General features: G+C 36.5%; 1 long non-coding RNA gene across 1 annotated transcript in view; it reads left to right on the top strand.

The window, feature by feature from the left end:
* The first annotated feature begins 8080 nt into the window (after positions 1-8080).
* The window catches only part of LOC119237183 (uncharacterized), a 90374-nt gene continuing 73284 nt past the window's right edge, over positions 8081-25170 (top strand). The window contains exon 1 of the long non-coding RNA XR_008550244.1: positions 8081-8678. This is a non-coding gene — a long non-coding RNA (uncharacterized LOC119237183). The remainder of the gene's footprint in view (positions 8679-25170) is intronic.

Raw genomic sequence — 25170 nt, 5'->3', positions numbered from 1 at the left:
CCCATATTTCTCACTTAGCCCTTTCCTGGACTGAGATCATCTACCTTTTTTTTAAAGATCTCCAGTTGGAGCTATTTCCTCATGCTGTCTTTATTTTACTGATTGATATATCTGTTTGTTTGTCAAGTGATCCTTTATTGAAACATTTTCCTCTGCAATTCTTACCTGGCTGGGTATTCTACCGCTTCACTGTTGATGTTATCTATGATATTACAAGAGTGATGGCCACATCTGTTGGGGGCTATGTTGGCAAACTCATCTTTTTTTTTTTTTTTTTAAGATTTATTTATTTATGCATACAAGAACTAGGGTACAGGCCAGAAGTGTTGGGGGTGAGAGGATTCACCAAAGACAGAGTGTGGAACAGAACAGGCGAATCAAATGAAATACACTGCTGAGGGGAGCAGCAGGAAAGACAGGAGAGGTTTGATGTGCCATGTGGGTCAGTTCCCTGCCTAGTGATCAAACTCGTGCTGCAGTGACTGCGGATTGCTTCATAGTGCTGCGACTAAACCCCTAGTGCCACCAGGGAGGCCCCAGTCTCATCACTGTAATATTTCCATTGAGCTTAATGCTTTTCTGCTTTGTCTCTTGGCCAATCCATGAGGGTTTTGATGAAGAGGGCAGAGGCTGAAGGTAACACCTCAATTTGTGTCCTTCTGTTCTGAATGGTCAGTTGCCCTGTAATCTTCAGATCCTGCCAGTCACCAGTTGCCTTGACAATGTTATCAACAACTTTTTCTGGTGAGACATGGATGAGGACAATATTGCAGGCTACTGGAGGCAAGGCGTTGAACTCTCCATCTGTGCACCTCATGTATATAACTTTGATCTCATTATGGTTGAACTTAGGTAGCATGTTGGAGGTGGCCAATTTTGGATGAACCTGGATTTGAGTGAGGAAAGTTTAATCACTGACATTCATTTACCAAAAGCTGGAACTTTGTCACAGTAGACAGTTCCCTGGTACTATTCACAATACATTCTTTTACATTAATCCTAAGCATAGTCTTTTGAAAAGATGAGTAGTTTCATACTGACAAATTTTGCTTTAAGGAGTTATGTGGGCTGCTGCAAAATAAAACACTGAATACCAAGATAGATTTTTACCAGTGTCTATCTCAGTTCTGTAAGACTGCAAACAAGGAAAAATTGGGCACCCAAAAAGCAGTCTCAGAGAAGAGAAGGAAAATTCTATGCTAATTCCAAGAAAACTTTTAAGCAGTATTACTTATAAAGAAAAAAAAAATCTATGGAAAAATGAGGCTGTATATAATATCTTCACATGTAAAGTGACTTAGAGAATTGAGACAATTGTCCAAATAGCTCAAGTCCAATAATTTTACTAGAAACTCAATAATGAAGCAAAATTATATGTGAATGTGTGTTCTTACACTTGCTTTTTTTATCTGAACAATTCTTTCAAATCCCTTTTTCTCATAATAGTAGGCAAAACCATAGCATGAAAGAGTTTTTTAAACACATTTTCATGTAAAGTGGGTAAGGTCTCATGCAGCTCAGACTTGGCTTGGGGATCATTCTTCTTGCCCTATAAAGGAAAGTTGTTTTGTAGCCTTTGATTTTCTGCCTTTTAAGCTAATATTTTGCTGCTCCAAGAAGAGAGAATTTTTTAACCACAAATAAGGGTCTTGAATTAATTTTGCACATTTCAAAGTGCTCACCACTTTTCCTGGATTTAATTATAATTATGTCAATTTATTATATTTACTCTATAATTATAATAACTGCTCTGCATTTATTTTTAGTACAGTTCAGAGAAGAGTTGAACAGGTTGTATATACTGTATGTTAATGACACTTTAAGAGCACATAGAATCTCTGTATATTTGCTTGGTGGAATTACGTATTAAGAAAGCTTTCAGGTATGGAAACAAATGTAAGAAATGCATTCTTAAATTTGAAATATGGAATCAAATGAGTATTGCATAGCATGAGAGGAAATCTTATTTGCAATAGAGCTGCTGCTTGTCTTGTTTGAGCAATCCACATTTAAAAACTAGTAGTGTCTTGAAGAGGTATATCTTGAAAATTGATGTTTCTTGGAAACAGAGGTGTGTGCAAATGTCATCAGGTAATAGTCCTCAGCTTTATTAGTACGTTAGAGTGTGGCATTGAGAACTAAGCAAGGATACTGAATTCACTCTCCACTCTTTCTCTAAGGTGTAGGAGACATTCATAAACCTCAAATATTCTAAATCAAGAATAGAAAACTGGGCCTCTCTGGTGCATGAGGGGTTAAGCACAGCACTGTGAAGCTGTCCATAGCCTCTGCAGCATGAGTTCAATCCCCAGCCACAGAGATACCCACATGGTGTATTTAAGTATACCTGTTCTGTTCCCCACTCTGTCTCTGGTGAATCCTCTCAAAACCCACACCTCTGGCCTGTACCCCAGTTCTTGTATCCATAAATAAATAAATCTTAAAAAAAAAGAAGAAAACCTGTGTCTTTAAATAGGAGGGTCATGTGCATAAGTGTGTGAGCAAATATCTGCATGACTTGGTAGTCAAATGCTTGTTTTACATCATGGTTGTTCTATTGACTTGTTTATGTGTGACTTGTTTATGTGGTATATGTCACTTCTCATTCCTGAACTTTGATTTTCTTAAGTGTAATGTGGTTGACATGGAATTATAATAATAATTAAGTAAATCAGTGCATGTAAATGTAGTTTATATAGTGAATGCTGTATAGATTGCTGAAATATTCTATTCATAATTGATTTCAAAATGTCTGTAATGAGATAATTAAGCTATTTCTTTTAAAACTTTGAAACAGATTCAGCCTTGTTTAATTGTAATAAAGGTGAAGTCTCCTTTAACCACTAACAGCTTTCAATGTCCTCTTTTCTACTTTCCTTTTACTTTACAACTTAACAAATTTATTAAAAAGCTGCATGTTTCCTCTGTAGGTGGGAAAGTCACCAAATCTATCACAGTTTGCACAGGAAACCTTCACTCTGGCTCCCTCTCCTAACCACAAATAAAATCAAAGTTATTTTTCCCCCTTGATTTTTCTTATTTCACTTCTGACCTAACTCAAGACCTTCTTTCTCCTTGGGAACACTATAGATTTCAGTGTGTGAATTATATATATATATATGGATATGAAACATATGAAACATATATATATATATATATTTATATATATATATGAAACATAAATATATATATGTTTCATATCCATTGGTTTCTCTGAGTCATTTCTATTCTTTTTTTTTTTTTAGATCCATTCATCTATGCACACAAGAGCTGGGGTATAGGCCAGCGATGAGGGAGGTGAGAGGATTCACCAGAGACAGAGTGGAGAACAGAACAGGCAGATTGACCAAAGTACACTGCTGAGGGGGGCAGCGGGCGAGTCAGGAGAGGTCTGCTGCTCCATGTGGGTAGCTCCCTGGCCAGCCGGGGATTGAACTGGTGCTGTAGGGGCTGGGGATTGCTTCATAATGTGGTGCCTAACCCCTTGCGCCACCAGGGAGGCCGGTGAGTCATTTCATTAATCTCAGTATTCTTATAAATTTCTGATTAGGGATAGAGGAGTGGATTTTGGCAAAATGCAGAAGACCACTTAATGTATGGAGACACTCAGACTTCCAAATTTTTCCTGAAATGCAAATAATCTTGGTTTTCTCCTTTTTCTAAATGGACTATTTTCAGAGTGTTCAAGAGGGATAGAAATATCTTGTTATCCTTACTCCACAGGGAGGTGCTAGAAATGTTTCTAATTGAAAATTTCCCACTTAACAGGATTCCAGTAGTACCTATGTATTCATGGTTCAGAGATGGAAACTAGTTATGTTACAGCAGACTAATAATTATACTAGCCTAGATATTATGCTATACTATGGAGATAATAATGGTGAGCATTACTAAAAGCTCTGCACATTCATATCCCATTTAGTCTGGGAGAGTAGATAGAATAACAGATGATTAAAATAATGGATGATACATACTATAACAGAGTTATTATAGTGGGTAGTCTGGACGTGGCAGGTGGGTTTTATAGACTTTAAGTAGGTGACAAAATTAGAAGCAGTGGGATAAGCTATTCTGAAAGTGGGAACAGGGTTTCCAAATACCATGAGGGTATAAAGCACATAAACCAAGAAAATAAAAATGTTGTATGAATTAAAACTTAGACATGATTTCCTCTTCTAACCATACTATTTATTATTTTAATCTTAGAATAGAAGCCAATCAGAAAAATGGTCTAGTCAACTAAGAGCCAAAATTACAAATAAAACTCAGTGAAAGTGCATGCTTCTCTTAACTATCAGTAACTTTCTCTCTTTTCTTCAGGATATACAACTGATTTCTTTGGTATTTGGTGTTTTCCAGTTTTCCTTTATATCTGTAATTGAATAAGCTTCTTACCTGACATGATGCCTATAAATCTTATGAAAAATAATTTTGTTTTAATATTCTAATTTATTGCAAAAAAGAGAAGGAATTCAGGAAGAAAGGAAGGAAAAATGCTCCTAAAATATTTCACTGTATGTCTGGTCACTGAGGAGTTAATTCAAAAGTTTGTTTCTACATATCTAAGGAAGGCACAAAGGATCTCCAGAATCTAATTTATCACCCCTAATCTCTTAGCTTGTTCTGTTTTATTATGATCAAAGCTGAATGAAACTATTTCTTGTGAGAATCTTCAATATGGAATATATTCAAGAATGGGAAAAATGCTGTGTTTCCATGTAAAATATTAGCCATGTTCATATCTAAACTTTTGACCTAAATAAATTTTTAATCAGAGAGATGTCACATGAGGTTCATTTATTAACCTATCTAAGCTGTGTAATATATTTCTAAGTTACATAAGTGGACTTACAATACATATGGAGCAGCACTTAATGTTTGAGATTATATGCAGGCTATAGCCTGTAAAACTGGGTGAGAAAAATAGTGCTTATTAAATGAAACTATACACAATTTAAAATCCATTTATGAATCATTAGAAAATAAGGGGGAAATGAATAAGCAAAGCTGTCAAAATGATATGGCATTAGCATCTACAGTAGTACTAATAAGAAAAGAGGATTAGAAAGACATTGCAAAACTAACACACAAAGAAAATAATGAAATGAGTTCTATGAAAGGCTATTTTGAATAGTAGGTACTTTTTCATGTTTCTGTTCCATGGATGAATATAAATATGATTGAATGTGATTGATGGGACTTTTGAGAAACTGTGGGGATTTTAAGGGCCAAATATTTGGATGGATGTATTTATAAACATGTGAAAAGGAACCCAGGTGGTCAGAAAATAGCATGATATGGATAGTAATTTATGAAGAAAAAAAAGAATAACATTATTTTCATGCTTAGCAGCCTAGTAAACATCGTTAGGGAAAAACATGCAGGAAATAAACTAAAATGGGTGGAATACATATTATATGCTATGTGTGCATTTTACATAAATCAATTCACTTAGTCCTCATAGCAATGGTTGAGCGCTGGGTTGCGAAGCTGCCCGCGGCCTCTGCGGCGCCGGTTCGATCCCCGGCTGCTCCCCGGCCACCGGAGGAGGGTCCCACATGGCGAGCAGACCTCTCCTGCCGCCCGCTGCTCCCCTCAGCAGTGTGCTTCGGTCCTTCTGCCTGCTCTGCTCCCCGCTCTGGCTCTGGTGAATTCTCTCACCCTCCCGTGCTTCTGACTGTACCCAGTGCATGTATAAACGAAAACAAACAAACAAATAAATAATAAATAAATAAAAACATGCCTCTATAAAAAAAAAAAAAAAACACAAATATCTTGATTTCTTCAATTCCTACATGTCTTACAGATGTGCTTTATCTGTCTGGAGGAATATTTAAAAAAAAAATTGGAATTTAAGTTCCTCTGAGTGAGACATCCCTCACCAGTATCCTTCATTGTGATAGGTATTAGTATTTTGATGTGTAAGAAACAGGAAGCAAGGCTTAGAGAATTTAAGTAGCTTTTTGAAATTTAAACATCTGGAATCAGGCATGGAACGTATACAGGCAAAAAATTTAAAGTCCCTTCTTGTTCACTTCCCCCCATATATTCCCATTTTCTCTCCTTTGGTAGGAAGCAAGTGGCTCTCCAGGGTAGTCTGTGCCCTAATCCCTAGAAACAGTGAACATCTTATTTTAAATGGCAAAATGGGATTCAGGTTGAGGTTGAAGTTAAGTTGCTAATTAACTCACCTTAAAATAGGGAGAATAGCCTGTGTTACCCAAGTGGTTTCTATTGAGTTACATGAAAACTTAAACATGGTGAAAGCTTCTTGCTGAATCAGAGAAAGGAGATGGAAGAAAAAGAAGAAATCTAGTTTGAAGGGAGCCAGACCTTCCCTTACTGGTGTTAGAAATGGAGGGAGAGACCATAAAATAAGGGATTTGAGTGGCCTCCAGAATTGGGGAGCGTAGGGTAAAGAAAATATCAGGCTTTTCTGCCCTTCCGCCATCAGGATAGATGATGGATCCTTGTCCTGAATGCATGCCTGATGGCGGGCACCTGGAATAGGGTGTGGGCATAGGTGGATGGGATTCAGCTGAGCTAAGACTGTGCTTTTTAAGGGCGGCGTCACGGGGACGCCAGCAGCAGCACCAGTAGCAGCAGTAGAAGCCGAAGCCGAAGCCGAAGCCGAAGCCGAAGCCGAAGCCGATAAGCCGAAGCCGAAGCCGAAGCCGAAGCCGAGCAGAAGCGAAGCCGAGAAGCAGCAGAGAGAGAGCCCAGATAGAGTGAAGACTTGCTCTTCATTCTAGAGTGAAGGCCTGCCAGCCTCCCAGCACCCCTGCCTGCCATATGCCTGGTGAACCCCAATAAAAGACCTGCAAAAAACCACTGAGGACTCTGACTCCTCCTTTACCCGGTCTGCATGGGATCAGAAAACCTGCATTGTGGCCAGTCCGCCCTTTACAATTGGCGTAGACGGCAGGATCCATGCAGACGGGTATTGGAGCCCTCCAAAGACCTGGAGGAACTAAGGACAACAGACTGTTTGCCTGTGATGACGCTGGAGGCGCCATGGCGGCACAAAAGGTGGATACGGTCCGGAGCTGTGGGACGAGACCTCGCATAGAGGAGACACCCAAGAGGACCAGCCAACGACACCGGAAAGGACCAGCCAATGACCCCTGAGGCAGCAGGCCGCTGCTGACTCAGGGAGAGGCCAATGGACATGGACTGATAAACTTGGACTGACAATCCCGCCAGAAGGCGGAGGACCTTGGCAGGTTATGTTTTTTTTTTTTTTTTTTTTTGAGAATCTGGGGGTGGCCAGTGGGCCTTGATGGCCAAAAGCAGCCTGTTATGCCCAGCAGCCAGGTGGAGGAGAAAAGCCAACTAAGAAGGCAAAAGCTGGTACTGATGCTAAGTTGAGAAGCCCTAAGCGGCTGTTAAGCAGCCTGGGTATGCTGAAGAACTGTGAGTCTCGTAAAATCACCTGTGGGCAATGCCCTGCTCATTCTTGAGTGAGGGTGAGGAGCTGAGGAACCTGTCTTTGGGGGACGGGTGGGGAACGTGGCTTGGGGTGGAGCCCAAGCCGAATGCAGAGTTTGGATCCCGACCCATGTGCTTGTGCAGTGGGTTGGCCTGAATGCAGGGGTCTGTGAGTCGCATGGGTGGCCATGAAGGCCGAGTGTTGGAGCGACTGCAGACAGAAACCCTGAGGGTTGGCGATTACCCCCAACAGAATAAAATTGCTAATCCCAGAGCTAGTGCATCCTGGGGTGGATGCTGTGTGTGCCTTGTAGCCGAGACTACAGCCAGAGAAGGCCAGGAAGCCTGACGGCTCCTGGCCTGTTGCAATAGATGTCGTGAGTGATTCCCCTCCCTCGTATGAGCAGTGCCTTCGGCAGCAGATTTGGTGGCTTATCTGCTGGTACCAATAATTGTCTTTTGCACTAGGTTGGTGCCCTGCTTGGACTTATTTGTGTTCTGTTGTATTTTGTTATATTGTATTTTGTTATATTTGATGTATTTGCTTTTGTGGGCCATGGCTGCATTGTTTGTTTGCTTAGAAAATTGTATATATATATATATATATATATATATATATATATATATATATATATATATATAGACTGTATGGCAGAAAACCCTGAGGGGGTGGACTGTAGGGTAAAGAAAATATCAGGCTTTTCTGCCCTTCCGCCATCAGGATAGATGATGGATCCTTGTCCTGAATGCATGCCTGATGGCGGGCACCTGGAATAGGGTGTGGGCATAGGTGGATGGGATTCAGCTGAGCTAAGACTGTGCTTTTAAGGGCGGCTTCACGGGGACGCCAGCAGCAGCAGCAGCAGCACCAGTAGCAGCAGTAGAAGCCGAAGCTGAGAAGCAGCAGAACGAACTCCAGAGAGCCCAGATAGAGTGAAGACCAGCCAGCACCCCTGCCTGCCATATGCCTGGTGAACCCCAATAAAAGACCTGCAAAAAACCACTGAGGACTCTGACTCCTCCTTTACCCGGTCTGCATGGGATCAGAAAACCTGCATTGTGGCCAGCCTGGCCTCTACAGGGAGTAATTGACAACTGGAAGAAAAACAAGGTTCTCAGTCCTACAACCTCAAACAACTGAATCCTGCCAACACCCAAATAAGTGAGACATTCCCAAAGGAACAGAGGTCTGCTGACACCTTGGCTTTAGTGGAGTGATACCTGTGTTGGACATCTTAACCTCCAAAACTGTAAGCTAATTATTTTTTGTTGAAAAACTGCTAAATATTTGATGATAGCAATACAACATGAGTGTAATCACAAAGGAAAAAGTATTCAGTTGATTTCAGGGCACCAATTAGATCACAAGTGGTAGGGAGTGATATTGCTACATTAAAATCTTACAGTCTCTCTTGCTTTTTCTACTTGGACAGAGAGGGTATTGTTTTGTTTTTTGGAGGGAAGTACTCAGGAGGGGATTGCTCTTTTTCTCAATTAGGTTTGAGAATACAGTAATTGTAACTGCAATCTGAGGTCAAATGAAACTGAGATGAAGTAAGCACTATTTTTTCTTTTTCATAATGGTGCGTGTGCACATGTTTGTAAGACTTATACTTGGATACTTATACTTGGATACCACCACTAGTGGTGGGGTTACAAAATTAAGCTTCCTTGTTTTTGAGATCTAAAGTTCTTTATATTACATTCCATAATAGTGAGAAATAATATCATCCCTAACTACCAAAGTTCTCTGCTTTTGACTTAGTGGCCAAAGCCATGATTAATAATAAAAACAAAAAAAAAAAATTTTTTTCATTTAAAATTTGCATGTATATTCAACTTAACTATGGAGCCCTTTGGTTGCCTTATATGATGCAGATTTTGGCTATTTCTGGGGTCTATTTCTAATAGGCACTTATGTGTCTCTGCATGTTCCAGCCCATATTTATAACACAATATAAATACAATACTGCTTAGTCCACCAGCTGATCCCCTGCAAAATTGACAAGTTGGATAATTACCTTTCACGACTTAATGTAACTATTTCAGATATAGGTGAGCTTCCACAGAGTCACAGAAAAATATAGGGCATACAAGACTGTTTTATTTCTAGATTCTGCTGACATGGTAAGAACATTTGCTAGCATTTAACAAGAAAGCAACTAAATCACACTTCCTAACAATACATCTGTATTTACATTGTAGTGATAATCTCAAAGCAAGTGCCATTTTCTAAGAATAAAATTAACAATTTAACCTTAATATAATAATTTTATTCTAAGCAGTTTTATGACTAGTATAGGTTAAATTTCTGCAATAGTAAAGTTGTAAAGAAAAAGGAAATTTGACAAGGGTATGGTACCATTTTTCCATTCCTTTTAGGAACTGATATTAATTCTGCATTGGAAAGGAGAAGGCATTCCCTTTAGGTGGGCTATGCTTGCAGAAGATTCTTGAACTTCTTAACTAGAGGAAAAGATGGGATATCTAATCAGATTCTTGGGAAGAAGGTGATAGTATTTGTTTCCAAAGGAACTATTTTGTTTGAAGGTTCAATAATCTCCCTATTGTATTTCTAGTCTCCATTTAAAATTATACTAAAAGTTCAGTTGGTGAGACAGTTACCCTTTCCAAAAGCCACTGAAGCCACAGATGAATTTAAGTACAGTGTTGAGGTCCTCCTTTTATTAAGGGGAAAATTCCAAAAGGATTCCTTCAAGTCCAGTGCCTTATAATGTCAATCAACACTGAGTTAGAGAACTGTAATTTTGAATTTACAGTCATCATCATCCTCATTTTTATTTTGTAATAAACCTACTGAGAAATACTTAAGTATACTGAATTCTCATTATGTGCCATGAAATAAAACTGCTTTTTATATTTATTCCCATTATAATTATTTTATCAACCAGTATTTTATATATTATGTGCAGTATTTAGGGAAAAGAAATGTAGATATGGTGAGATTAAGGACAACCTTCAAGATCACCTTGATAATTCAGACTGTCGTCTGAATTTCAAACCTACGTGTCTATCACAAAATCCCTTTTTTTAGACTGTGTCCTACATAGTCCTAAATGCAAAATTTTAAGGGAAAAGGATATAATCATATCCTTTAGCAAGCAAATTAATTTATCCATATAATCTTTCTGTATACCTAATTTTTCCCCTTTAGTTTCTGTTTATCTTCTAAGGATTAGGCTCCTTTATGTCAAATTGTTTTAAAATATGCAGAAATATAATTATCTTAGAGAACTTAAATTGGTAGTTAAAACTCCACCTTCATGGCTTTTAAGTTTGGGGGAATCTCTTTCTCTCTCCACTTAGATTAGTTGAGCTATACCTGTTTTACATTCTCCTATTCTGCAGTAGATTATGTGATTATTACCTACCCATCTGCTAGATCTTCTACATGAAGATGTATGATATTTAGGGATAGATGCTGTGTGTTTCTTAACATTGCAGGAAATGTTAAGTATTTAAAAATCTTTATTGGAAGATGAAATTAATTTCAGTGGTGTAAGACTTCTTCCAACATAAACTTGCCCTAAGTTGTTAGAGACCTAGATATTTCTCAGCAATAAAGGACCCAAAAGACTTATAAAACCTATGGAATAAAATGTATTCACTTAATTTTTTCTCTGTTTCTAATGTCAAGGCAATGTCCTTTTTAATTGGCCTCTGCATTCCCAGGACATTCCTCTGTAAATGCATAGTATTCCATCTTTTAAAAGAAGGTGTTTTCAAGGGCTTATCAGTACAATAATGTGGTTTTCTGGTCCTCTTTCATGTTTTCATGATGCCTTCAACAATACCATGTCTATAAATATACTGTTATTTTTTCCACTTCTGTTTCTGTCCTTCTGCTAACCCAGCCCCCTTATCCATACCAAAACACAAAATTCTGCCTCTCTCTCTTTCCTGCCTTCTTCCCTCCTTCCCTCCCAGTCTGACATATGCGCTCATACACAAAAACACACATACACACACAGATTTCCTAGTAACCATGTCTGCAGTGACAAAATGTTGAATAAATGAACTTGAGTTGGGCTTGAAATTGTTGATGAAAAAAGTTGGTGATATATAGGTGAAAGAAAAAGAGGAAAGACACTTGAGAAGTAGGAGAAAGGGAGTGGTACAGAGGGAAATATCAAATCTAGGGCCTCTGAAAATGACCTTGAATAATACTTTGAAGTGAGCTAAATTTTACACACTTTTATTTTACTAAGGCCATGAAAATATGTGTGTGATATACACACCATTTAAACTTTATTTTTTCCCCCAACTAACCACCATAACTGTACACCTGCTTTATTGGGTACTCATATTGATTTTGTTCTGGCTAATTTTGCATAGATATTACACCTGCATCTCCCTAAAAGTAATATTTATTACAGCAATTGAAATGCATAATTTGATAGAAAACATAAACAGAGTAAATAATTAGCTGATTTACAATTTGCTTTAGATAACATCTTCAATTATTGAAATAATTAGTGAAATTGAATTCAAGATAAAAAACTCAGCTTAATTTGAACTTGTCCTTGAAGCTACTTTCTGACCCACTTTAACATATTACCTGTTGAAATATTCATAAGAGAAGAGATTTTTAGGCTTTGTGTTAAGGTGACTTTTTTCAGTTCACTTCTATCTTTTTTTTTTAAATTCCCTTCTCTCTTAAATTCCTTACCCTAGATAAAAAATTCTTGAACATATCAATACAAATTACTTTGGTTCATTTTCTTCAAGAGTCTGTGCTCTGTTAGCAAAAGATTTGCAAGACCTCAGTGTATCTACTTTTTGGACTCCTCTGCAAGAGAGATGTATTTCATTTTCTCTTTCTTGTGTTATTCTGAAAAAAAAAAAAAAATAAACATTGAAATATACCTATAGCCTACTTAGGTAATGTGTTTTGTTTAAAATACAAACAGCTCTCCCCTTAAGACAGACATTTGCAAACTTTAAAGAAAATCCGATTATGACTGATATGCAGTGCAAATTGCTGTTTCTCAAAATGAGTTTTGACCATTGTTTTGGGGGTTTATATATTAAGGATAGTTACTTGATTGCAGTATAAGTATGGACTTAAGTAGTGGAAATATGTCTTTGCTTTAGGAAAAACATTTTAACACACTCTTGTGGCTTCGAAGACAGGAAGGCACAAATATTCTACTTTTCCTTTTCCCAAACATAATCTGCTTTACTCTAGGAAAGTTTCTTAGAACCTCTATGCATCCCTTTACTCATTAGAAACTTGTTTACTGTGTTTCAAGAAGTCCTGTAGGAAAAAAAAAAAAAATGTGAGTAGAGAATACTTTTATCACATATTGATTTAAATGTGTGGGATTGGGAATACAGGTTTAGAGCAAGTACACAAAGCTACTTGCTCTGTCTCATTTAAACTTGCATATTTCATTGTAGTGTTTTTTTTTTAATTAAAAACAAGTGTGCTTTCGATCATAAAATGAAAGTGAAGAATAGATCATTTGTTTCCCTCTTTTATGAACTTCCACCTTTCTGCCCACAATTTGCTCATAATTCCACAGAGACTTAGGTTTCTACATCCTTAATGGATTACCAGTGCTCTTTATGTTGAAAACAATGGCATAATCAATTTTGACTGCCTTGACTTATCTTAACTCTTATATCCAGACTTCAGACACAAAGGCCCCAGAGCCATCTTTTGGTTCCAGAAGGGCCACAATTTCCCTACTAATGGTTACAGCAGAAAAATCCATCTGGGACTCCTATCTTCTGTGGTCTTCTATTTCACAAGAAAACAAAGTCACTCAGGTGTGATCCATGGCATACCCAAGGTAAATAGTGTTTGAACTACAGATTAATCTGAGCAATAGTTACTAAAAGTAACATCGGCTTCTCTTCTTCCTAAAATTATATTTTGTGTCACTAAATGTCATTTTTTTAGAAATATAAATAGATTAGACAAGAAACCTTATATCATCACTTTGGTGATAGAGACTGAATCTCTTGTTCAACAACCTTACAGAGATCCCTATTTCCTTATCAGTACTAAATTTTGTTCTCTTTCATAGGAACATAAGTTATGCAGCAGAGATTATCTCTTTCTTTTACTGGATCTCATAATTTGACTCCAACAAAGTCCCCAAAATGAGAAAGTCATTGGAGGACAAGGTTATTTTACAATAAAGGACTCAGGGTCAGGTTTAAACAAGACTCTTATAGATTTAATGACTTTCAAATAAATATTTATCTCTCTAGAATGTATATATTTTATCCAGAAAAACTTGTAGGATATTTAAAGTAAAGTAGATAAACTGGAATATATTCTGACAAATTGCAACTATAATAGAGTTTTAAATTTAGGTCAATTTAACAGTATCATGATATCAGTGCCTTCTATACTTGAGTTCCTATGCCAGGAGCAGTGTATAAATAGATGTCTAGGACACAATCCCTGTAACCCCAAGACTCAGTCTCATAGGGTTGATATATAAATAGATTTCAGGGAGTTAAAGGCAGGAATGCAAAATGTGTCAAGGAATCTTTTTTTTTTTAATTCAACTTGAAATCATTTTAAGTGCATAAGTAACTTCTAATAAATTGAATTAAAGTACTCCTTATTTATTATTCAGTATTCATTGATCAGGCTTCTGCTTTGCGTATCAGGAGATTTACTTCCTAGGGAACTCTTTATAGGCTTTACTTAGCCAAGATAAGTACATACTAGGAAGTGTTCATAAAAATTCACTGGCTGTCTTCCCTGTTCTCCATCTCTCACCATTGTCTCTTTTTGTACTTTTTAATAATTTGGACAAACTCTTTTGACTTGACTCTTGGCCCACATTCTTATGAGCAATCTTTTTGTTGTTGTTTCTAGTTCTTTGTGCTATAGCTACAGATATTTTTTTTTTCCTAGTCTCATGGATATTACAGAATACATGGAAGGAAGCCATCTTCTCTGTGGTGTGTTGGTGTATATTAAACATCCAGCCTTCTGGGAAAATAAAACAAACAAACCTGAGTAGTAGCATATGTTGATTTCCTTAGTGTAAAAACTCTCACTGTGGTTGAGACATCAACCACATCATCAGAGTGATGTCACTGAACAGTATTGGGAAATTTTCTTTCCTTGGGAGCCTGAAAAAGTCACCTCTAGCACAGGACTCAGTACAATGTCAATATAGTTCTTAAGTACAAATGTCAAGTATATAACTGAAGAATTTGTGATACATAGTAGTGAAAACTAAAAAGAAATCAACTAAAATAAAGGAATATACAAAATTAGACAGAGAAAAGTAACAGTCACTCTTGGGCAAAGCATGAATGGAAGAATTCATAATCAAATCCACTAAGAGGATGCTCTGACTTCATGTAATGATTAGTGAGGAGAGTTACTACTCTCTTTCATGCAAATTTATTTAAGGTATATAACATATAATGCGAATATTATAACCATTAAACAATAACTTGTTTTCCTCTTCAAAGTATTCAGAAGGATGTCACTGTAGACATTCCTGACTTAAGTGTGGCTGTAGGGTATTCTTAGAGCAATAAAATGCAAATAGCTGTCACATCCAGGTGGAAAGATTTTAATGGTGGGTAGAGCTTTCCACTTCTTTTCCTGCTATGGAAACCACAGGTCACAGCCACAAGAAATCTGACCTACACATGGATAACAGCAGCCCTAGAGAGTGTCTTGGACATGCAGCACAAAGTTTCTTAGGAAAAATAAACTTTCATGGATGTTAAACCAAAGGGACTTAGTGTGAAATTATTACCTCACCCAGCCTATCATAAGATCAGAAACAGTGGTGGATTCATTGTTCTTGTTCTACAATGTGGGTTCAATCTTCAATAAATCTCCATACTGAATTGATATAACTTTGAGTTAAAGCGCTATTTTCAAAAGTGCAATCTAATAATTTCTCTCCAGAAGCTAGTATGGAGATATGGGGAATGGCAATTCAGTGTTTTCCTTAATAGAATTTTTAATGTAGGCAAATTATGTGATTTTTATTTGTTGTGTGTGGCCCCCTATATTTTGTAAATCCACATTCAGAACCAAGTAATCCCTGCATGGCTGCTCATTTAATGTACAGAGTTTGTGCAAATACACAGACGTATCCATGAAGGAATATACTAGCTTTGATGTATCACTTCCTAAGATTTTGCTTCTTTGTAATCATGAAACTACATGTTTTACAGGAGCTGTCCTTTCAAAGTGAGCTGTATAGTTACGGAAGAATGACTGTCTAAAACAAAGAACAGAGAGTAAATTTCAAACTAATCTACCTAGCTCCTCTGTACTGGAGATTCTAGGGATATATCAAATAAGATCAATATTCAAAAATGTTTCTAAGTGATTCTGATCTTGCCCATTTTCTCCTTTACTAGAAAGCACTGGGGTAAGGATTATGGTTGTCTTAACACCATTACTCATCATAGCATGTTAAGCCTGTTTTAAAACTCAGTCCTATTGTATCTTCATCAAAACGATAGCTAATGCTTTCATCTTGATGGTATGAAAATCAATTAAAATAAGTATGTAAGCTAGCTAAATATATGATTTTCCTGGATATTTCTCATACCATTGCATTTCAGTATTTTAAAATCTGTTAAATTGTTTTATACCTTATTCAGAATGTCTTTTAATTTTATATATTTAATTTTTTGGGTCTCTGCTGTTACCTTTCTATGTGGAATTCCAATCTTTACATGGCATTGTGCAATGTACTTGCAGATCTTAAAGTTTATCTTAATAATTATTATGCCATTACATTATATAATACAATCCATCAGTTAATTTGTAAAATTCTTTCACAATTAACTGATGAGAAAATTATTATTCAGATATATTACTTAGTTATCTAAAGGGTACAATAATAAATCCAGGATTTCCTGATTTTTCATTGATTTTTACAAAAGTCCATTGTGGCTAAAAAATGATGTTTAGTTAAATGAAGGATGGGCATATGAAATAGTTCTCTACTGTAAATCTAGCAATTTAATAATAATACTTGCAAAAATCCTGCCATGGTAACTTGAATTAGCTTGGAAATTTTACAGCCTTATAACAACAGACTAGCGTATCTTCTTTTGATGGCAAAAACTCATTTTCCTGTTGAATTATTGTTTTTTTTTTTTTTTTTAATTTTGCTGGAGAGGATCAACTATAGGCTACAAGTTTGTTTTTTCAAGCTTGTACTTTTTAGGTTGTCATTTCTGATGATTATCCACATTTGATGATTATAGATACAATTTTCTGCCAAGAAGTGGTGTTAATATGGTGTGTCTAGCCTGAGTTCTGTGTCTCACACACACACACGTATATTTTTATATATATGTATATATATATCCATATGCATACATGTATATAAATGTAGTATTTATATACATATGTATATACATATATGCATGTATATGCAGCAATTCAATTTTGAAATGGTTGATTATAAAGCCTTGTTGAATCAAATTGGGGAATCCTTTAACAATCATCTAACTATCATCATATCTATCAAGCCATTGATTTAGTCTCTTCCTATTAAGAATAGGAAGTGCATCTCCTTTCTGCTCCACTATCACCTCACACAAGTCTGTTAGTGCACACACCTCCCCACACTTGAATTACCTCTGCATAGAGCTGTGCTTCCCAATTAGCTTGCAATTCCAGAAAGAAAGTGTCTGTGTATTTTTAGTCATTATCTGATATTGTCCTTGGCTTATAATGGTCTTAATGCACATTGTTTATGAGAAAGTGAATTAATTACTGAAGTCATAGATCAAAAGAAATGAGATCTACAACTACATATCTTTTCCTTCATGTTTCATAACTATACTGACTGTTCAAATATCAAAGCCCAGTGAAGCATCTCTAATTGGTGCTCCTAGTTTAAAGCTTATGTCTGCTTACTTGCCTGTGTAACCCTATCAATCCAAATGCAGCTTCCATAATGATGGGTTTTAGCCCCCACACCCAGAAAACACCTACCATGGCTTTTGGCTCAGCCTGATATTTCACAGCCAGAGAGCTGCCTGTGTAACCTAGTTGAAGTTCCAAAGAATACTGCCAAAGTTAGAAAATTCTCCTTTCTCTCACCAGCAAAATAAAATCACACTGCAATAATAATAATAAAAGGCCATGTGAACCAATGGGGTTTATTTGATGATATTTTGTGAATAAAAATATTTGTGTTTTTGATAAGATGATATTTCCCTGATGGGAGAGATCTGAAAATCTAGTCCTCTAATATGAAGTCACATCACCAGGATGAAAATAATGAGCTCCAGTGAGAGCTAGCGTTGAAAAGTTCAGTTTACTTTAGTTCAGCATGGTGTCCACTTGGCTGTACAAATATCTCAGTGCTATCAAATTTTCCTTTGGGGCACAGGAAAAAATTGTTAACTGTAGCTCTCTCCTTTCTGGAGACAGCCTTGCCTCCAGGAGGAATAGTGTTAGTCAATGTAATATAATTTGGAAATTGTTACTATATGCCCCTCCCTAAATATTCCTCCTCCCTCCTCACACAGAGGCAAAGAGAGTCTGTCTTATCCAGGATGAATAAGTAGAGGGCACAGATAGAATCTTTCAGTCGCATAGTAACAGATACTTCCAAAGTAACCAAATTTATTTCTATTTTTACAAGTTTTGTCTGAAGAGATATTTCTCTTTCTGAATTTGGGTGAATGTTTGTATTTCTCCTTAACAGAGTAAGACAGTGATTTGTAGACAAAATGTTACTTTTACTTCACTCTATTCCCACTACTTTAGTTTGAAATGACTTTAAAATCAGTTTTTCAAAATGCAAATGAATTGGACCCTAGTTGGAAAGAATAGAGCTATGAGATTCACAGTCTTATTGCTTTTTTCACAAGGATTAATCTGCATTTTGTCTCTGGACCTCTTTGGGGCTCACATGTGTTGTGAAGAGTTGTCCCCAGATTGGAGACCCCAGGTAATAGAGTGGCCTGCTTAAGCATAGCATTTTAGGATATTGCTGATATAATCCAGGTTCTTAGTATCTTTTTATTTCTTTGATTATTTTTTTGGCTCTTTAGCAAGATGCATCCAAAGCAATTGCCCCAGAGATTACTTGATTCAGCAGTCAGCAAGCATGCCTAATAAATGTGTAGATAAGTTTAGGAATTCAGATTTAACAAAGGAAAAAAATATGTAATTGTTGGAATAAAACAATAAAGCAAAGATCCACAAAGTAAATTAGTTTGGTATTATTAATCATTACCCCCACACACACACACACACAAAAACACACACACACAAACACACACACACATGTCTATTGATCTGTGTAGCTATATGTTTTTCCCCCTTGGTAGCAGACCAGACGAAAGCCTTTATCTGAGGTTTCTTACTGTTATTTCACTAATTTTCACACACGCAAAAAAAACAAATTGGGGAGTAGGGTTGGAAAGAAACCAAAGATTTCACTACATAGAATTCAAATTATAAATACAAGTTAAATAATAAACGTAATAAAAATTAAGATTACAGTGAAGCATTTATTACATTTTATGAGGGAGGGCCTTACATGCAGCACCCATGGGTGTCAGCAATTGCATACAGTGGATCAGTCCACGTCCTGTGCCTGGTCTTTTTTCTCTGTCGTGCAATCATGATTCACAAACTCATTTTAAAAACAGGATCACCTTCTAACTCCTTCAGGTGGACATATATCCTCATGTCTGCCTTCTTTTACCCCCTCGTTCACTTACTCACAGATTACCACTAGTAACCATACACACACAGAGGAAGGTGGCCTAAATTAAGATAACCATATAGATCAAAACGTGAATCTGAAAGAAAAATTTATAAACACAAAAATGACATTGATTTACTTTTAGTGCACTTTAATATTCAGAGGTATAGCTTCATTTATAAACATGGAATCATTAAGTATATATAAATAAATTAGGTAAGATAATTTGGAAGGAGAAAAATTGAGATGAGTAAACGGATTGATCAACTAGGGATTAAAATATAGGGCTTTACACAATCAAATATTCTGTGTGTAAGAGAAAAAGAGGTGGAAAATTGTAGCTTAGTGGTGAATGGAGGAAACAGACTGCAGGTGATATGGTTTTAAAATGATTGCAGGAAATTAGTGCAATATATTTGATTACTCACATCAGGGCCAATTCAGGCAAAGGAATGTGTCTTGGGGTGCTGAAACTGGAAAAAGAGAAAGGAGAGATATTATATACTAAAATATTCATTATCAGTTTTATTTTCTCCAAATAATATTTGAGGTCTGAATAGGGACACTATTGAAAGAAATTCATGTTTCCTATAACTATTGCATTTAAAATACATTTTATATTTTCCAAGTTGTAGCTGGAGCATGGGAGACAAGGGTAATACACTTCTATATGTGTCCTAGATTAGTTTTCTGAAAAGGATTGTAATGCTGGCTCCAAATAGCACAATGATAGGTCAAATATAAGAAGACAGTGTATTTAAATTATCTTATTAGTAATCAAATGCACTTGAATTGCTTACTAACAGGTATCTATTCTTCAACCTCTCCCCCCAACCCCAAGAAAGGAGTAGTTTTTCCTAAAATTTAGTGATTCTTTTTTTTTTTTCTTTTTACTTTTTTTTTAGATTTATTTATTTATTTATTTATACAAGCACTGGGTGCAGTCAGAAGTGCGGGAGGGTGAGAGAATTCACCAGAGCCAGAGCGGGGAGCAGAACAGGCAGAAGGACTGAAGTACACTGCTGAGGGGAGCAGCGGGCGGCAGAAAAGTTCTGAGCACCATGTGGGACCCTCTGCCGGTGGCCAGGGAGCAGCCAGGGATCGAACCAGCACTGCAGAGGCTGCGGGCAGCTTCGCAACCTAGCGCTCAACGGCTGCACCACCCGGGAGGCCCGTGATCCTTTTTTAAACTTAATCTAATAACCTAGTCTTTGCAACTTTTCCCTTGCGTTTCCATGACCTTTATTTAAGTTGAATCATAATATTTAAACTAACTTTCCATGACTTAATATTAAATGCATCGACCCTAAAGAAATGAAAAAAATGATATATTTTAAAAATACGCAATAAATACAAGTCATTTAGTCAAAACTACGTGCACTAAGAAGAAGGTTGGTCTTTTTGTAAGATGCTATATTCATTTGATTCTGCTTTTTTTCTGGCGTCTTTGTTGCTGCCAGGTTCTGACTGTGCTTATTCCAAGTCAATGTGCATTCAGTTCTTGCCTTAAACGCCTCCGGATCCGATTATTATAATACCTCTGGTAGCTCTTTGCCAAGAATACTCATGTGAGAGGCTAAATCTCCTTTATAGAGAATGGTTATAAGAGGTGAACAAAACACTGTTCTGGTCACAATGAAGTTGAGAGTCTGCCATTACCTGTCTGTGAATCCACACCTATTCGACAATATAATGTTTCATTTATGTTAGCAGGGCCTTCTGTTCACAATGTTGATATTTGCTCTAGAAAAAATGATCATACAGATTGACCATCTTCACAGAGTCTCCCTTTGTAGTTTCCCAAACAATGCAGGAGTCTTTTTTACCTATTTCACTCTATAACTTTCAATTTCTCTTCCTATGGAAAGACTTTTCATTTTATTAAGAATTAGAAGCAAAAAACCACTTTCTATTCCCCACTATTATGTTAATTATTGGTTTCCTGATAAATTTATCTTCTTCCATTCCTTCTGTATTTGTCAAATGTTTGGTAAAAATAATTAGAAATGGGTTTTTGAAAATAATTCAAAAATTCCATACACAGAAATCCTCAAGTATGTGTCACAAAAATTCTCTTGTGCTTATGTTTTTTCCTGAGTTAAAAGTATTTTTAACCAACTAATTAGTACCAGGAAGATAAAATTATCTTCTCATTTAATATGAAATATTCATAATTCAGACTTTAACAGTAAGACATATCTTATAGAATTAAAAAGCAGGACATTAATTTGTTCAGTGATAAAATACGAAGGTTCTAACAAGGAATTTTCATTGTCTCAAAGAGATCTTATTAGAAATCTCAATACTGATTTATAATAAGTGGAGATATGACCACAAATGTATTTTGTATATAAATTGAAAGTCAAAGAAGAAAAATACTGAAAGTAAAATTTTTCTTGAGGAATATAATCAAAAAATTTGATGTATTGACTACAAATAACTTATCCACAGATAATTTGCTAGCTTTTCTCTCTAAAAGTTAGATAAATTCTAGCACAAACTAAACAGGTAAGAAAATAATAGGTTTGGGCCTCCCCTGGTGGTACAGGCAGTTGAGTACAGCGCTGTGAAGCTGTCTGCAGCCTCTGCAGTGCAGATTCCATCCTGGCCAGCCAGCGAGTATCCCACATGGTGCAGCAGACCTCTCCTGTCTCGCCTGCTGCTCCCCTCAGCAGTGTATTTGTCTGCCTGTTCTTTTTCCTGCTTTGTCTCTGGTGAATCTTCTCACTCTCCCATGCATCTGGCCTGTACCCCAGTTCTTGTATGCATAAATAAATAAATAAACAAACAAACAAATAAATAAATAAAAAGATGAGTTGTTCACTTTAAAAAAAAGAAAATATAAGTTCTGTCAAATATCTAAACTCTATCTAGTTTTTCAAAATGTCTTTTTTTAAAGAAAGTATTGAGACAACATTGTTTTACAACACTATATAATTTTTGTAAAGATTTATTTATTTATGCATACAAGAACTGGGGTAAAGACCAGAGGTTTAGGGGGTGAGAGGATTCACCAGAGACAGAGTAGGAAACAGAACAGGCAGATTGACTGAAGTACACTGCTGAGGGGAGCAGCGGGCAAGACAGGAGAGATCTGCTGTGCTGTGTGGGTAGCTCCCTGGCTGGTGGGATCAAACTCATGCTGCAGAGGCTGTGGACAGCGTCATAGGTTGCTCCTTAACCCCTTGAGCCACCAGAGAGTCCCAACACTATATGATTTAGAGGAATAGTTCACATCTCCACAGATGTTATGATACCAGACCACACCCAGCATCAAAGCACCCCTATTAATTTACTGTAGACCATTGGGTCCCCTCCCTCCTTTGTTATCACCTTCCCTTCCAGTCTAATAGCCATGTTTTCTACAGTCATATTTCTAAGCTATGTTTTGATTTAGTTTTGTCAGTTCCTTTGTTTGTAATTTCTCTGTATTCCACGTATGAGTGAAGTCATCTGGTATTTGCTTTTCTTTTTCTGGCTTATTTCATTTAGCATATCTCCTCCAGTTCCATCCATTTAATCAGTACTTTTGTCCAGCAATATAGAATATGGTTTAAATGATCTGTCGTTCACTGTCTCTCTCATTCTCCCTGTCCATACAGATTAACCTAACCAGACCTTGGAAGAGATAAACTCCATAATAGGTAAAATTAAACAAAGGAATGAATCTCTCCAAAGAATACTATATAAGGATAGCCCTTGCTCTGACAAAAAGCAGATCTTGTCCTAAGATTGCCTGCCTGCATCTATGCAGGCATCTCTTTTTCTTAATAAAGTAAATAAAGTTGTTCCTTTTAAATGCAACTCTCTGCCCTCCTGTGTCTATGCAGGTACCTATTTTCTGAATGCAGAAAAACGCAACATTTTTTCTATGTCTATGCACACATTTTTTTTTTCCTGAATAAACTTGTTATGCCTTAATGAAGTTTCCTATTACACTGAATGGAAAACTGCCAAAATCTTTGTCAGAGGAAACCTAAGAACCCCACTCACTGAACCCCACTCACTAAGCTCTATCTAAATTACTATTTTTGTACCTAGTTCTCTTTTAATCTAAAAAAAATAATTTTTCCATAGTAACAATTTTTTTCTGTTGCTAATGACCTCCTCTTAAATAGCACCACAAGTTTTCTACATATAATCAGAGTATCAGAATTCCACAAACAGGCCCAGATTATATTCTTCTTCAGAAGTTTCCTCTACAACCTAGGCAAATAGATTTCAATTAAGAATCGAGATACAATTCACCAGATGTCCTTACACATTTCATCACACAGCAGTAGAACAAGCTAGGCTAAAGCTGACATTAGTGTTATACTTCAAACAAAACACATGTAGAGAGAAAAAACAAAAACTTACAAGATCATGCCCAAATAGCTAATAGTGATTTTTTATCTACTATGAAGTTGTTCATGAGTTTTGATTTTCATTTTTTCCTTTGCCTTTATCTGTCTTTCAGGAGAGTTATAAGGATGTATGAGGTTTTAAAATTAAATAAGAGGGGGGGAATTAAATTGATGTTCTTCCTAGTTCCTACCAGGATTTTTAAGTAGCAGGGTAGCTGAATTTCAGCCTAAAAGTAATCAGAGAGGAATTCCAGAGGAACCAGAAAGAGAACCATCAAGAAAAGGAAAGAAAAAAAAAAAAAAAAAAACTATACAAAATCCCTTGGTGATGTGTGACTGTTTGAAATTGCTGTGTGTGTGTGTGTGTGTGTGTGTGTGTGTGTGTGTGTTCCCTTGTGTTTCCATCCCCTGTGGTGGTACAAACTTCTGCCTCCCCGATTTTGGTAACTCTACCTCTGATACAAAGTACCCTTGAAAGTAGAATCACATTAGCTGAGACCTGTGTTTATCAGGATTTGAAATAAACAATATGGGAACTAATTAACTTATGCAGATGCTTCTCTAACCATTTAACAAGTGTCTTCATATTATCACTGTGGCATAATAAATGAGGTTGTGATCTGAAGAATGGTTTTATGGAATGAGGAATATTCTGGTAATAAACTCCCTTTAACTTAATTCTCAATCCACCACCAACTTCATACTTTACAGAGTCTGGGGTTAGTCTAACTTTTGCTCATATATTGACTATGTAGAAAAAAGTTAAAATCATAAGCAGAGGCTGCTATTTTTAAAAGTTTGACCCTTATTGGGTATCTGAATATTTGACATATGAAGCATCTCCTGAATGATAAGATTGTATCCCTAATTATATATCATTTGTGTAAACAATGCAATTCATGATGAAAACCTGCTCTTCTTTTAAGAGCCTGATTTTTTTATAGTTTCTAGATATAGAGTGCCTAAGTGAGCAACCCCCACTAAAATCCTAAATTCTAAATTTTAACAGACTTACCTGGCCAGAAATACCATACAGGTTTCACTACCTTTTTGTGGGTATAGAGTTGGTGTGCTCTTTGTGACTCCCTATGGGAGAGGGAGAGATTGGAAAATCTACATGTGCACACCTCTAGACGCTGCCTTTTTTCCCCTACTTGAACCTCGCTGTGTCACCGTAATAAATCTTAGCTGTGAGTATAGCCATATGCTAAGTCCCTTGGGTCCTTCTAGTAAATCATCAAATGTGTGGGCAATCCTGGGACACTGGAGACAGTGACAAAGTAACTGATAGCCCTAGGGGAGATGAAGTCCAAGGCTAAAACAACAGTAACTCTGATTTTGAGCACACCTAGCTCAAAAAAAAAAAAAAAAAAAAAAATCGGATAACAACTTTCATCACAAGAAAAATTTCAGAACAGATGGACCAAGAACTGAAAATTATTTTTATAAACATTCTAAGAGAAATAAAATGTTGACAATAAAGAAAGAGAAGGGAAGTACAAAGTATCTCCTCACCTATTTTCAGTCAATCTGCAAGCTATGATAGAACTCAGTTCTTCCCAGATGTAGTAATGGGTAGTTTGGACATACTGGTTTTTGATATTTCATGTCTTTATTTTCTCTGTTTCCTTGTAAACTTACAAGAAACTTAGAATGTTAACTAGCTAGCTTCCATTTTGGATAAGAATTAAGTGGTGCTT

This window comes from Talpa occidentalis, unplaced genomic scaffold (genome assembly GCF_014898055.3).
Source record: "Talpa occidentalis isolate TD23 unplaced genomic scaffold, MPIMG_talOcc4v2.1 talOcc4.9, whole genome shotgun sequence".
Taxonomy (NCBI): Eukaryota; Metazoa; Chordata; class Mammalia; order Eulipotyphla; family Talpidae; genus Talpa; species Talpa occidentalis.
The sequence above is the reverse complement of the archived record's forward strand: the minus strand, read 5'-3'. Positions and strand labels throughout refer to the sequence as shown.